The sequence below is a fragment of the Notamacropus eugenii genome, chromosome 2 (assembly GCF_028372415.1).
Source record: "Notamacropus eugenii isolate mMacEug1 chromosome 2, mMacEug1.pri_v2, whole genome shotgun sequence".
Taxonomy (NCBI): Eukaryota; Metazoa; Chordata; class Mammalia; order Diprotodontia; family Macropodidae; genus Notamacropus; species Notamacropus eugenii.
The window spans coordinates 372,145,347-372,158,710 of NC_092873.1; positions in this window are offsets into that span (position 1 = coordinate 372,145,347).

Consider the following 13,364-nt stretch of genomic DNA (forward strand, 5'->3'; position numbering starts at 1 on the left):
AGTCAAAAGGATCTCATTTCAAATTTGGCCTCAGACACTTATGACCTGTATGAGTGTTTGTACTCTCTGATATTGTTTGGATTCCAGGGTAAGTAATGTGTACTGGGCTACACTACAAGCTTGAGGTCTTAGGCACAGAAAACATTGAAGGATCTGGGCAGTAATAATCAAGTTATGAGGTCAGCAAGAGTGATATCGTCCACCATACCTTGTACTCTATTGTCTCAGTTGTGACTGTGTTAAAGGTTGTGGGAGTCTAAAACTCGCAAGGTTTTAGAAATTAAAACCTACCACTGATCATTAATTTGAGTCTTATCTAGATGGACTCACTATGAAAATAATGTTAATGATTTAACCTAAACTGATGAACCAAGAAATTAAAGGCTAAGACATTTAACTCCTTGTTAACTTTTCAGCTTTGCCAACCTCCTCGTGGTTGTATACATTCTTAGAGGTCATCTAACCCAACCTTTTCATTTCATGTGTGAGGAAACTGAAACCCAGAGAGAGGAAATCCAGGGGAGACATCTAGTTAATGACAGCCAGGACTAGAATCCAGATTGTCAAATCTCTTGAGCTGGTTCATTTCCCACCATGGAAAAGAAGAGCCATCATGATGGCCAAGGAGAGAAGAGAAGAACCTTTATCATGAGAGAAGAGGCAAGGTGAACAGTTGTCAAGAAGGATCCACCTGAGATCTGTGTTCACTACCTTTCATTCATAGAATTTAGAGCTAAGAAAGCATTTTGAGTTAATCTAGTCCAATTCATTTAACAGAAGAGGATGTTACAGTCCAGATGGATGAATTTTCTTGCTCAAGGTCACATAAATAGTAGCAAAGTCAAGATTCCAATGTAGGTCTTTTAACTCCAAATTCAATGCTCTTTCCACTAAATCATGCTGCCTCTCTTAAGTCTATACCCAGGAAAATGTGTGCCCCACAGATCTGGATTTGCTGTACAACCTGAATAGGGTTGATTGACTAGGTGAAATTCGTTCAGGTGCATTCACTGGCAGGACTCCCCTGGGGGATGTGTGTCGGTATTTCTAAACTGTTTTGGCAGCGTGGGTCATGCAGATATAGCAAGAGCAACTCAGCCAAACTCAGGGTTGTTTTATTTATGGTTTTAATAATGGAATCTTGGGGAGTAGGGAAGGGGAACAGAGGGAGGGAAGGAATTTCATTACATATTCCCAGAAGCCAAAATGTAGCTTCAGAATGTTTATTAAATTTATGACTGTTTATGGTTTGTCCTAAACTTATTCTTTGAACTACCTTAATAAATATAGTTTAAATGCCCTTTCACAAAGAAGACAGGATAATCTGAATTATTGTTTGGAAGCTCTGTTTGGTATGTTCCATAATCATGCCCAGCACATTGTGGGAACTTGGGGCTAGGCAGAGGGGAAGCCTTAAAGCTGGGGTCCCAAAGGTTAGAGTGATGATATAGGAGGATGAGAAGGGTAGAGGGAGGCATCTTTTGGGGCTTCAATTTCCTCCTTTGTGATAATAATAACAAAAATAACTCATCTACTAAAGCTCTACTCTGCTTCATCAAAGCTTAGAGACCCTGGGTTCTCGAAGATCTGGCACAGGCCTTGGCAAGTGCTACCAAGCACAGGAAGGGTTCAAGTTTGGGCCCTGATGATGGCTTGTGTGTGTGTGTGTGTGTGTGTGTGTGTGTGTGTGTGTGTATTTGTCATTCACAGACCAGCCTGTAAAGAGGCTCATCACTAGATGCCTTGTAATCTAGTGGATTTTTTTTCAAGCATAACAACTCATGAAGACTTTTCCCTAAGGTGTGGAAAGAGTTGCAGTTGGCATTTGGTAGTTTAAAAAATGAATTCACTACAAGGAGTACTCATACCAAAGCAACTACACATTATTGAAAATTCAATTCAACAAACATTTTAAAAGTGCCTATTATGTGTTAGGCACTGGTTGGGTGCTGGATATATGAAGACAAAGATGGATGCTCCTAAGGAATTTACATTCTACTGTGGAAAGAAGGAGGATAAATAGAGAAATATAGAATATATACAAAGAGAACATAAAGCAATTGGAAAAGTCGTAACTGGGAGCTTCAGGATAAGTGTATTTTTTTAAGGAGGTTATATTTGAACTGAGCCTTGAAAGAAAAAAAACTAGGAATCCCAAGAGGTAAAGTTGAGGAAGGAGGCATTCTAGGCATGGGGAGACCAACTGTGCAACCACAGAGGTAGATAATGGAATGTCATGTATGGAGGAAAGCAAGTTAGCTAGTTTGGTTGGAAGACAGAGTATATGACAGGAGAGTAATATGAAATCAGTCTGAAGGACAGATTAAGACCAGATTGTGAGGGGTGATAAATGGCAAATGGAGAAGGTTGTATTTGATTCTAGAAGCAATAGGGACCCAATAAAGTTTACTGAGCAGGGAATGACATGGTCAGACCTGTGCCTTGGCAGTTGTGAGAAGGAAGGATTGGAAAAGGAATAGACTGGATATGAGGAGACCAACTAAGCGCCTACTATAATAGGGCAGGTGAGAGATGACAGGAACCTGAACCAGGGTGATGGCTGTGTGAGTAGAAAGAGGGGATAGAAAAGAAAAATGAAAAAATGTTGTGGAGATAAAAGCTTTGACCTGGCAACTGATTGGATTTGTTGGGGGGGGGGGTAGGGGGCACAGTGAGGCTTACTCAGATATCATAAACCTGGGTGACTAGAAAGATAATGGTTCCCTTGGCAGAAATGGGGAAGTTAGGAAAAGAAATGAGTTTAAAAGACCATCAATCAATCCACAAGCATTTATTAAACACCTACCATATGTCTAAATTCTAGGGATTCAGTGATAAAAGTGAGTGATAAAAGTGAATCAGTTCTTAATCTAAAGAAGCTTACACTCTAATGGGGGAGGTAATGTGTGTGGGTATTTCTCTCCCTCCCTCTTCTCCCCCTCCAAACCCCCTCAAGACTCCTTTTTTAAAACCACAAATAAATATATCTGCATCTATCTCTCTATCTCTCCATACACAAAACACAAACAAAGTAACCTTGTGTAGGAAGGCAGTAACACCTGGGGAAACCAAGAAAAGGACTTTTGTAGAAGATGCCACCTGAACTGAGTCTCGAAGGAAAGTCGGGATTTTAAGAGGCAGAGGTGAAGCTGGAGACCATTTCAGGTATGGCAGATGGCCAGTTTAAAAGCAGGCATTGAGACAGAAGATGGAGCATTGAGACAGTGTGAGAAACAGCAAATAAGTGGGTTCACCTGGTGTACAGTATGTGTGGAAAGAAGTAATGTATGATAAGACAGGAGGGGTAAGATGAAGTTAGCTTGTGAAGAGCTGTAAATGCAAAACAGATAATAAGGAACCTCTAGAGTTTATTGAGTGGAGCAAGGGGGGACATGGTTAGATGTGAGTTAGGAAAATTGCTTGGGCAGCTGAGTAGAGGATGAATTGAAGCAGAGACAGACTTGACATGGGGAAGTAATGAGGGCCTGAACTAAGGTGGTAGTTTATGAGGAGAGAGAAGAGGAGGTATGCAAGATATGAGGAGATGAAAATAGCAAGATTTGGCAACTGAATGGTTCTGTGGGGTGAGGGAGAGTGAAGAGCTGAGGATGACTGAACCTGGGTAACCAGAGAGATGGTGGTGACCTTAGTAAACTTAGAAAAGATTGGGAAAAAGAGGTTTTTTTTTTTTGAGGGGAGGGAGGGAAGGAGAAGAAGAAAAGGGAATAAGCATTAACTAATGTGCCAGGCACTGCACTAAAGCAAATATCTCATTTTATTCTTACAACAACCCTGGAAAGTGGATGCTATTATTATCCCTATTTTACAGTTGAGGAAACTGAATTAGACAGCAATTAAGTGACTTGCCCAGGATCAGGCTGCTAGTAAGTGTCTGAGGCTAAATTTGAAAAACATGAAAGTTGTTCCATGGAACAGATTACATATAGAAGACCCAGGAGCAGTTGAACATAGTAGCATAGTATTATTCAATAAATTTCTGGGGTAAGGACTCATCATTTGCCCAAAATTTATGGGAAAACTGGAAAGAAGTCTGGGAAAAATTAGACTTCCATCAACATCTCACATTATACCATAAATAACTCTAAATGGACATGTGACTCAGATATAAAGGGGCTTATAAACATGTTAGAGGAGAACAAAAGGATATATTTTTCACAATTATGAACAGGGGCAAGATAAAATGGACCATGTTGGTTATACAAAATTGAAAAGGTTTTGCACAAACCAGATTAGGTACTTTGAATTAGAAAGGAAACTGATGGGAAAAAAAAATAAATGAAGCAAATTAATGAATGTCTGCTATCTAAGATATATTAGGAATTGATGCAGATATGTAAGAACAAGAGCCATTTCCCAATAGGTAAGTGGTCAAAGGATGTGAACGAGCAAGTTCTCAAAGAAATGCAAATTATCAACAACCATGTGAAAAAAAAGCTACAAATCACTGAAAAGAAAAATACAAATTAAAATAACTTTGAGGTTCTTCATACCCATCAGATTAGTAAATTAGACCCCCCCCCCAAAATGATAATCATTGGAGGGGCTATGGGAAGAGAAGCATATTAACATACCATGAATGTTGAACCATTTTAGGAAGGGGTTTAGAAATATTCCCCCAAAAGACACTAAACTGGACAAACAACTTTGACCCAGTGATATCACTACTAGTCATATTCCCCCAAAAGAAACAGAAGGAAAGGATCCAGATGTACAATAATATTAGCTAGCATTTTTATAGTACTTTAAGGTTTGCAAAACATTTTCCAAATATTATCTCATTTGATCCTCTCAACAGCTCTAGGAGTCAGGTGCTAAAAATGTTGATAGCAGCACGATTTGTTGTCAAAAAGAGTTGAAAACAAATTAGGTGCTCATTGATTGGGGAATGTCTGATAAAACTGTAGTATGTCAATGTAATAAAATATTACTGCTCCACAAGAAAGGGATATGTTCAGGCACAGGTTAGACTTTTATGGACTGATGCAGATTGAAGTGAGCAGAGCCAGCAAAGCAATTTATACAATGACTATAATACTGTAAAGGAGAGCAACTTTGATGGACTTTAGAACTCTGATCAATGCTTTGGTCAACCATGACTTGAGAAGAACTGAAAAGGAAGCATACTTCCTACCTGTTGGCAGAGACGTTATACAGTTGCTCCTTGCACATCATGAAAGTTAGGAGTGAGGCCCCCCTCTGATGTGGAAAGACTGCATAAAATTTTTTGGCCCCCCATTCATTCCAGAGATGTCTGAATTTTTTTTCTTTTATGGGGTATTTATAGTACCTTATTGTAAAATTTGGGTTAAGTATTTGGTCATAGGTTACCTATAGGTCAATGTTAAGTAAAAATACTGTGACTTCTGCAAAACTCCCCTCAAATTCCCATTTACAGTGATTTATTGTGTTGATCTGTGAAGTATCGAAACCATGATGGGGAAAGTTGCAGAGTGAAAGGGATATGTGCGGGATGAGACATACTTTTTCAGATATAACCAATATTTGAATTTGTTTTGCTTGACTATACCTAAATTTATTTGTTACCAGGGAGTGGCTTATTTAGGGGAGGAGAAGGTGAAGATTTGGAGAAGGCAGGGAGTAGTGATAGTGATGTCCAAAAAAAGCATCAATGACCAGATAGTGGAAGAAAGTTCAAAAGTGCACACAGACAAGTAGGACAGTATTGGTGTTACCTACCATATTAAATTTCATATATGTTATAAAAAATTAAAAATGTACTTAATAAAGATTCATAATTTCATATATAATTCTCTTTGTTTTTGTTTATATATGGAAACGTTCATATTTGTTGATGTTTGTCAGATTCATAATAAAGAATAAATAAGATAGGTAAATGATTGGCTGAGGGGCAGGTGACAAGGTTCAGATTTCTCATCCTATCATGACGTGTCTCTCAACCTGGGGAGCTCTCACACTTAAGCTGAGTATCTAGCCAAGAACTTACACCCAATAGGTACCATTGTTTTGGTTATTTTTGCTATTTTTTCATACCCTATGAGAATACTTTTTGTTTAGTTGATTAGTCATATCTGACTCTTTGTGACTCCATTTGGGATTTTCTTAGCAAAGATACTAGAGTGGTTTGCCATCTCTTTCTCCAGGTCATTTTACAAATGAGGAAACTGAGGCAAACAAGGTTAAATGACTTGCCCAGGGTCACACAGCTAGGAAGTGTCTGAGACCAGATTTGAACACAGGTCCTCCTGACTCTAGGGGCAGTGCTGTATCCATTGTGCCACCTTTTTGATAATATAAATTTCTCCAAACTGCTATTGATTCTATGGTTCCAAGTTCTGGCTGCTGGGATCATGGTTGTCAATCACCTCTGAGTTAGAAAAGATCTTAGAGGCCATCTACTCCAGTCTCCTTATTTTACAGATGGGGAAACTGAGACTCAAAGAAATTAAGTGATTACTTTGCCTGTTGGCATAGAGCTAACAAATGGTAGAGGACTTGAATCCTGCCCTTCTTGACTCCAAATCAAGATAAAATGAGATAATGTTTGTAAAGTGCTTAGCACATTGCCTGGCACACAGTAGGCAATAAATGCTTGTTCCCTTCCTTTCCCATTCCACATATAGCACTTTAGCCACTACACCAGAGAGATCTACAATGGTTTCTTCAGATCTGAGTTCAGGGCAAAATTTCCTTCTCCCTCTAATTTTTTTTCTTTCTTCAGAATTGGAAGCAGCAGTAACTGACATTCCCAGCATGCTTCTAGGAATGCAAAGCGATTTCTCCACAAAATGTCTGTGAGGTAGGGAATACAAAAATTATCCCCATTTTACAGATGAGGAAACTGAGGCCCAGAGGCATGAAGTTATTTGGTCATGGTCATGCAGCTGTTGGAGCCAGGGCTGGAGTCCAGGTCTTTGTAATGCTAACAAGATTAAAGATCTTCCCCACCCATTAATGGACCTGCCCATTAAAGGGAGTTTGATAGGGGAGATTTGTAGGAAGGTCCACATCTTTTGTTAATGAGGCACTGGTTCTCAAGAGTTGTGATGCCCTCCAGCTCTAAAAAGTGTATAAAGATCTGAGGTGAGATTTTACTTTGAGGCTTAGTTTTTGGAATAAAGTTTGTGTGCCAGATGAGACTCTGGGAAGCTGCTAAGAAGAACCCTAGCTTTGAAAATCCAAATGTTGGTGCTTCTCTCTCTGGTAACTATGTATGTATGGTCAGACAGTTGGATCTATCTGTTGATCTGTGATGTATGTATTACTTACAGTTAGGCAGCTGGACGCCCTGTCTGTTGATCTTTTCTTCCCTGTATTTTCTCTGAAGTTCAGAGTGCTGACTTTTTCCCCTGAACTAAGTGAATGATACATGTGTTTGATTAAAGTGATTGTTGACCCCTCAAAAGTTGCCTTTTCTTTTAGAAAAGCAGATCTAAGAACCTGTGATAGCAGGCTCTCCTGTGTATGTTGGGGTGCTTATAGTCTTCTAGAGCTCAGTCCTATAACTGTTCCCATTACACCTTGCTGCAAAATGAAGAGGTTGGATTAATTGGATTGGAAGGTCTTGTGGTCTATGGTTCCATGATTCTCATTCAGCAATATTAACTGATGATGACAACCATTATTCCCTTTCTATGATGACTGTCCAATAATTACTACCTAAAAGCTATTGATGACCTGTCACGTGGTTCTTCCTTTTAGCCTGGAATCTTTAATCCCCAGGAGATCTTTGTGTTTTTTAACTTGGTCCAGTCTCAAGGTCCTATTTCCATTACAATTCGATAAAAAGTCCTCAGATCTCCTACAGGGACTCAGACTCATAACAGTTTCCATGGTGAAGAGAGATACCCAGGGTTCAAATTCCATCTGATTTTAGTTGGAAACTATATGACAAGAGAATCTATTCATCAGGAAGAATGATGGGTAACTGAGAGGTAAACCTGGGTGATGGGGTGACTGGCCGCTTTCTGGGGTATAAACTGCTGGGTGCCCACTGCACATTTCTGTCCACTGTTGGGTCAGAAAGATCTTTTCTATTAAGAGAACAGGTAACTCATTCCCACAGAGATTATCACATAATATCAGCTAGCTCAAACCTGTATGTTTTGTCTTGTCTGAGATAGTCATGGGGTCAGCCTGAGGGACAACTGCCTAGAATATCAGAGAAGCCACAGAAATGTTGGCTGGCTTGGACTCAGTGTAGAAAATTACTTCAACAAATGTGTTTTCTGTTTACGATAGCCAAGTAAAATAATGAAAGAAGAGCTGAATCTGAAGTCAGAGCACCTGGGTTCAACCCCAGCTGTGATTACCATTGTTACTGTTGTTGGGCAGTGAGGTGGCATGGTAGATGGAGCTCCAGGCCTGGAGTCAGGAAGACTCATCTTCATGAGTTCAAATCCAGACATTTACTAGTTGTGTGACTCTGGGCAAGTCACTTAACCCTGTTTGCCTCAGTTTCCTCATCTGTAAAATGAGCTAGAGAAGGAAATGGCAAACCATGCCAATATATTTGCCAAGAAAATCCCAAATGGGGTCAGAAAGAATTGAGCATGATTGAAAAATGACTGAATAACATCTGTTATCTATTCCTTGGGCAAATTATTTAATCTGTCTGGGCCTCAATTTCCTCATTTCTAAAATAAATGGGGCAGAATGGATTAAATGACCTCTGGGGTCCTTTTCAGCTCTAAATCTATAAGCCTATGACTGCTGAAATCTCAGCCTTAAATGCATGATTTAAATAAGTTATAGTATAATTTAACAGGAGATGCTAAGAAAGGCACCTTCCAGACACACATTTTACTTAATTGATTATTATTTTTCATTCCATCTCTTCTCAATAAACACTTGCTTCCAGAGAAGTTGGCAAACTTGTGACAAGCCCAAAGGCAATCATTCACCCAGTCACTTGGTTTGGAAAGGCAAGCAAAGCTATGGATCGGAGAGATTATCAACCCCTAACTCACCTCAATCTCTCCTCAGAAAGGAAATGTAGTAAACCAATCAGTTGGATATGAGGAAAAGGGTGGGGTGGGGTTGAAGATAGCTCAGAAAAGTTAGCGTTTTACACATTACATCAGGTGTTCTGAATGGGGGCAGTGGAAGGATTTGGGGAAAGGCAATGGAAAATCACATGCACCTGGGTTCAAATCCCAGCTCTGTTCCTTACTGCTGAGTAAGCATGAACAAGTCACTTCCCTCCTCCCCCCAGACCTTAGTTTCCTCTTCTGTAAAATGGAGGAGTTGGATTAAATAATCCCTCCCAGCTCTAAACCATACAATACCAAAACAAGAGAGGTAAAAGGGGAGAGAAGCAAAAGGAGGAATAGGAGAACTGAGGGAAACAAGATGGTAAGAGGTAATAAGATGTAAGCACAGTAGAGTTAAGCTCCCCAGAAAAGTATGAATTCTTTGAGAGCAGGGACTGATTTTGTTAAAATTTGTATCCCTAGTTCTTTGTAAGTAGTAGGTGCTTAATAAATGCTCATTGAATAACATGAGGTCAATCAAAAAACATCATTTATTAAATACCTACTATATACCAAATAGGGGCAGCTAGGTGGTGCAGTGGATAGTTCCAGACCTGAAGGCAGGAGGGTTCAGTTTGGTGAGTTCAAATCTGACCTCAGACATTTACTAGTTGTGTGACTCTAGGCAAGTCACTTAATCCTGTTTGCCTCAGTTTCCTCATCTGTAAAATGAGCTGGAGAAGGAAATGACAAACTACACCAGTATTTTTGCCAAGAAAATCTCAAAAGAGGTCAAGAAAAATTGGGCAGTACTGAAAAGACTGAACAACAACAAAATATGCCAGAAATTTTGCTAAACACCAGGGATGTCATTACAAAAGTGAGACTGCCCCTTCCCTCAAAGAGCTTACTTTCTGTTAGGGAGAATATGACCAGTTAATTGCAAAGGAAAAACAGGATCAATTCAAAATAAATATAAAATGATGGAGGACAGGGTGACAATTCACAAACCAACTTGGGGCATCCAGAGAAACCCCTTGAAGACAGTGACACTTGAGCTAAGTCCCAAGGCATCTAGGTGGCTCAGAAGATAAAAAGCTGGACTTTAAGTGAGAAAGTCTTGAGTTTGAATCCAACCCCAGACACTAGCTGTGTGACTCTGAGCAAATCATTTAACCTCTCCTCCCAGTTTCCTCAACTGTAAACTGGAGATAATGGCACCTATTTCCCAACATTAAGATCAATTGAGATAATATTTGCAAAGTGCTTTGCCAACCTTGAAGCACTATACACATGCCAGCAATTATCATCATCATCATCATTGTTATGATTCACTAGTGATCCAAGGTGGATAGTGTAGTGGATGGAGCGGGAGCCCTGGATTCAGGAGAACCTGAGTTCAAATCTGACCTCAGACACTTGACACTAGTTGTGTGACCCTGGGCAAGTCACTTAACCCTAATTGCCTCACAAAACAAAAACAAATGAAAAAATAAATACAGGGATTCCAAAAGGCGTCTATAAGGAGGGAAAAGCCTATGGAAAGACACAAATTAGGAAGCTGGAATGTGTCATGTGTAGGAAACAGCAAGCAGGGAGATTTAATTGGAGGGTAGAATTCATGAAGAAGCAGTGGGGAAAAGCTTGAAAGGATAGAGCCAGATTGTAATGGTCTTTTGATATCAAGTAAGGGCTTGTGGATTTGATCCTAGAGGCAATAAGGAGTTAGAGAGGCTTCTTGAACAGGAACATGACATGGTCCATTCTGTGCTTTAGGAATATCAGTTTAGCAGTTGTTTGGAGACTGGATTGGAGAGGAGGGAGACTAGAGGCAGGGAGAACAATTAAGAGGCTACTGTAACAGATCAGGGGAGAGGGTGGTGGGCATGCAAGTAGAGAGATTCCCAGATGGATCTGGGAAGTGGGATCTGGGCGAGATCTTCTCCAACTTGTTTTACAGATAAGGAAACTCAGGCAGACAGGATTAAGTGATTTGCCCAGGGTCACACAGCTAGTAAATTCTGAGGCCAGATTTCAATTCACAAAGATGAACTTTCCTGCCTTCAGGTGTGGCACTCTATCTGGGAGAAGATAGTGGAGAGGACATCTGGTGACTGATTGGATGTGAAGGATGAGTGAAAGGTAGGATCCTAGATTTAGAGCTGATCTAAGCTTGAAGGCTAAGAGGCTCCCAAGTCCAACCTCCTCATTTTACAGATGAGGAAACTGAGGAATGACTTGTTCAGTGTGAGGTAGATTTGAGCCCAGGTTTTCCTGACTTCAAGTCCTTTAACCTTATGCTTTAACCCTTTATACCATTCTGTCTGCCTCTGAGGTTGTGAGCCCAGGTGCCCAAAAGGACAGTGCTCTCCTCAGCAGAAATCATGAAGATGCAAGACGAGGAAAAGTAAGAAATCCAATGATGACTTTAGCCCCCAGCTATTGAGTCTAGCTCCTTCATTTTACATATGAGGAAACTAACACTCAGGTTAACTGTGTGTCTGAAGTCACACAGCAAATTAGTGACATAATTCTGGGTTCCTGACACCCAGTCCAATAGTCTTTCCACCACTGCAGGATGCGTTGCTGTTCTCCACCATGCCAGAGGACGCTATCTCCTACCAAATATTACTGGCTGGCTCATTTACCACTTCTGTCTAATTCTCTTTGCTTAGGGCACAAATTTGGGATGCTTCCAATTATTCAACCCTTTCCCCCATGCCCCAGAACAATCTCGATTAAACTCAAAATACTCTTAGAGTGATGCCAGTTATCAAAGAAGGGCTGCAGGGGAACTGGCATTACTGGTACATTCATGCATTTCATAGAAGTAAAAAAATACATTCCCAAAAGGCCTTATCCTTGGTCAGAACTTCAATGTCATATCTTCCTTCTTACAGAACTCCTTGGGACATAAAGATTCTCCCTCATCATTTGAAGAATCATCTTCCCCTGTGACCTTTGAATGCCCTCCCTATCTCCCTCTTCCTTGACCCATAGGCTTGTAACAGAATTTCTGGCAGTAGTGGTCTGGGCAGAGTAATCTGGGGCTCTGATGACACTTCTGGCAGAAGCCATATGGCCATGACAAAGATTCAGGGCCTACAGGAACCTGATCTGTCTCAATCTCAGTCTTTCTCTCTCTCTCTCTCTCTTCCTTTCTCTCTCCTCTTCTTTTTCCTCCCTCCCTCCTTTTCTTTCTTCCTTCCTTCCCTCTTTTTCTCCATTTCTTTTCTCTTTTTCTTTTTCTCTGTCTCTCTGCTTCTCTCTGTCTTCTTTCCCCTCCTTCCTCTCCATCCTTTCTTCCTTCCCTATTTTCTCTTTTTTTCCTTTTCTCTGCCTCTGCTTCTCTCTGCCTATTTGTCTTCTTTCCTCTCTCCTTCTTCCTTCCTTTCTCCTTTTCCACTTTTTCCCTTTCTTTTCTCTCTTTTTCTTTTTCTCTATCTCTCTCACCATTTGTCTCCTTCTCTCTGTCTCTGTCTCTCCCACTCTATCCCTCCCTTGTTCCCTTCATCTGTCCCTTTTCTTTCCATTAAATTTTTCAGGAAACAATCCTAGAGACATAAAAGAAAGCAAGATTTCACCCAGCTTTACATGTGTTTGTGTGTGTATGTCTCTATGTGGGTCTGTAGTAACCCATTCTGAGAACTCTGTCCACTGACCCTGACCTAGCTAACTAAATAACAGGAGCTGCTGAAGCTGACCATCCTCCTGGCCTCCCAACTTTCTTCATGTTCAATTTTCATTTCTCAAAAGATGAAATGTTTGCATGCGTCCCAAACTGCCAAACCACATCGTCTCTCTTTCCCTGGGTAGGAATGATGACAGGAGGTATTGGGGGAGTGAGGAGGGAAGAGGGAATAGTGGGAGAGAAGAGAAGGAGTTGTGTTTCTGCTGGCTGGCTGGCTGGTAATATTTGGTTTAGGTTACCAGGCAATAAATCATGACTTAAGAGTGAAAGGCCACTGCTGGTTTCAGACACCATCTGGTTCCATATTCCCTAGGGCTCTGTATCCAGGGTTACCCAGAAAGATGGCAGATACAAAGCCCACAGAAATCAAGGGTCGACATTTCTGTTTGGCTCAGAGTTCGAATGGAGATATTTTATTCAGGAGGTGATGATGACAGAATAACTTCTTCTAACAACAACTCCCATTCACTGTGTGAGTTTGACATCATATTTTCCCCACCATGACCTTGGAAGGTAGGGCGTTTCATGGGTTGCTATAGAGAGAGACCACTCTACTTAGTGGTCAGGCTACTGGTGATGAATCTCTTCCTATTTAGTCAGCCTGATCCTCAGACACACTCAGGCTGTAACCTAGGATGTATTCAAAGCCCTTCACTAAGTCACTTAGCCTCCTTGCGCCTCAGTTTACTCATTTATAAAAC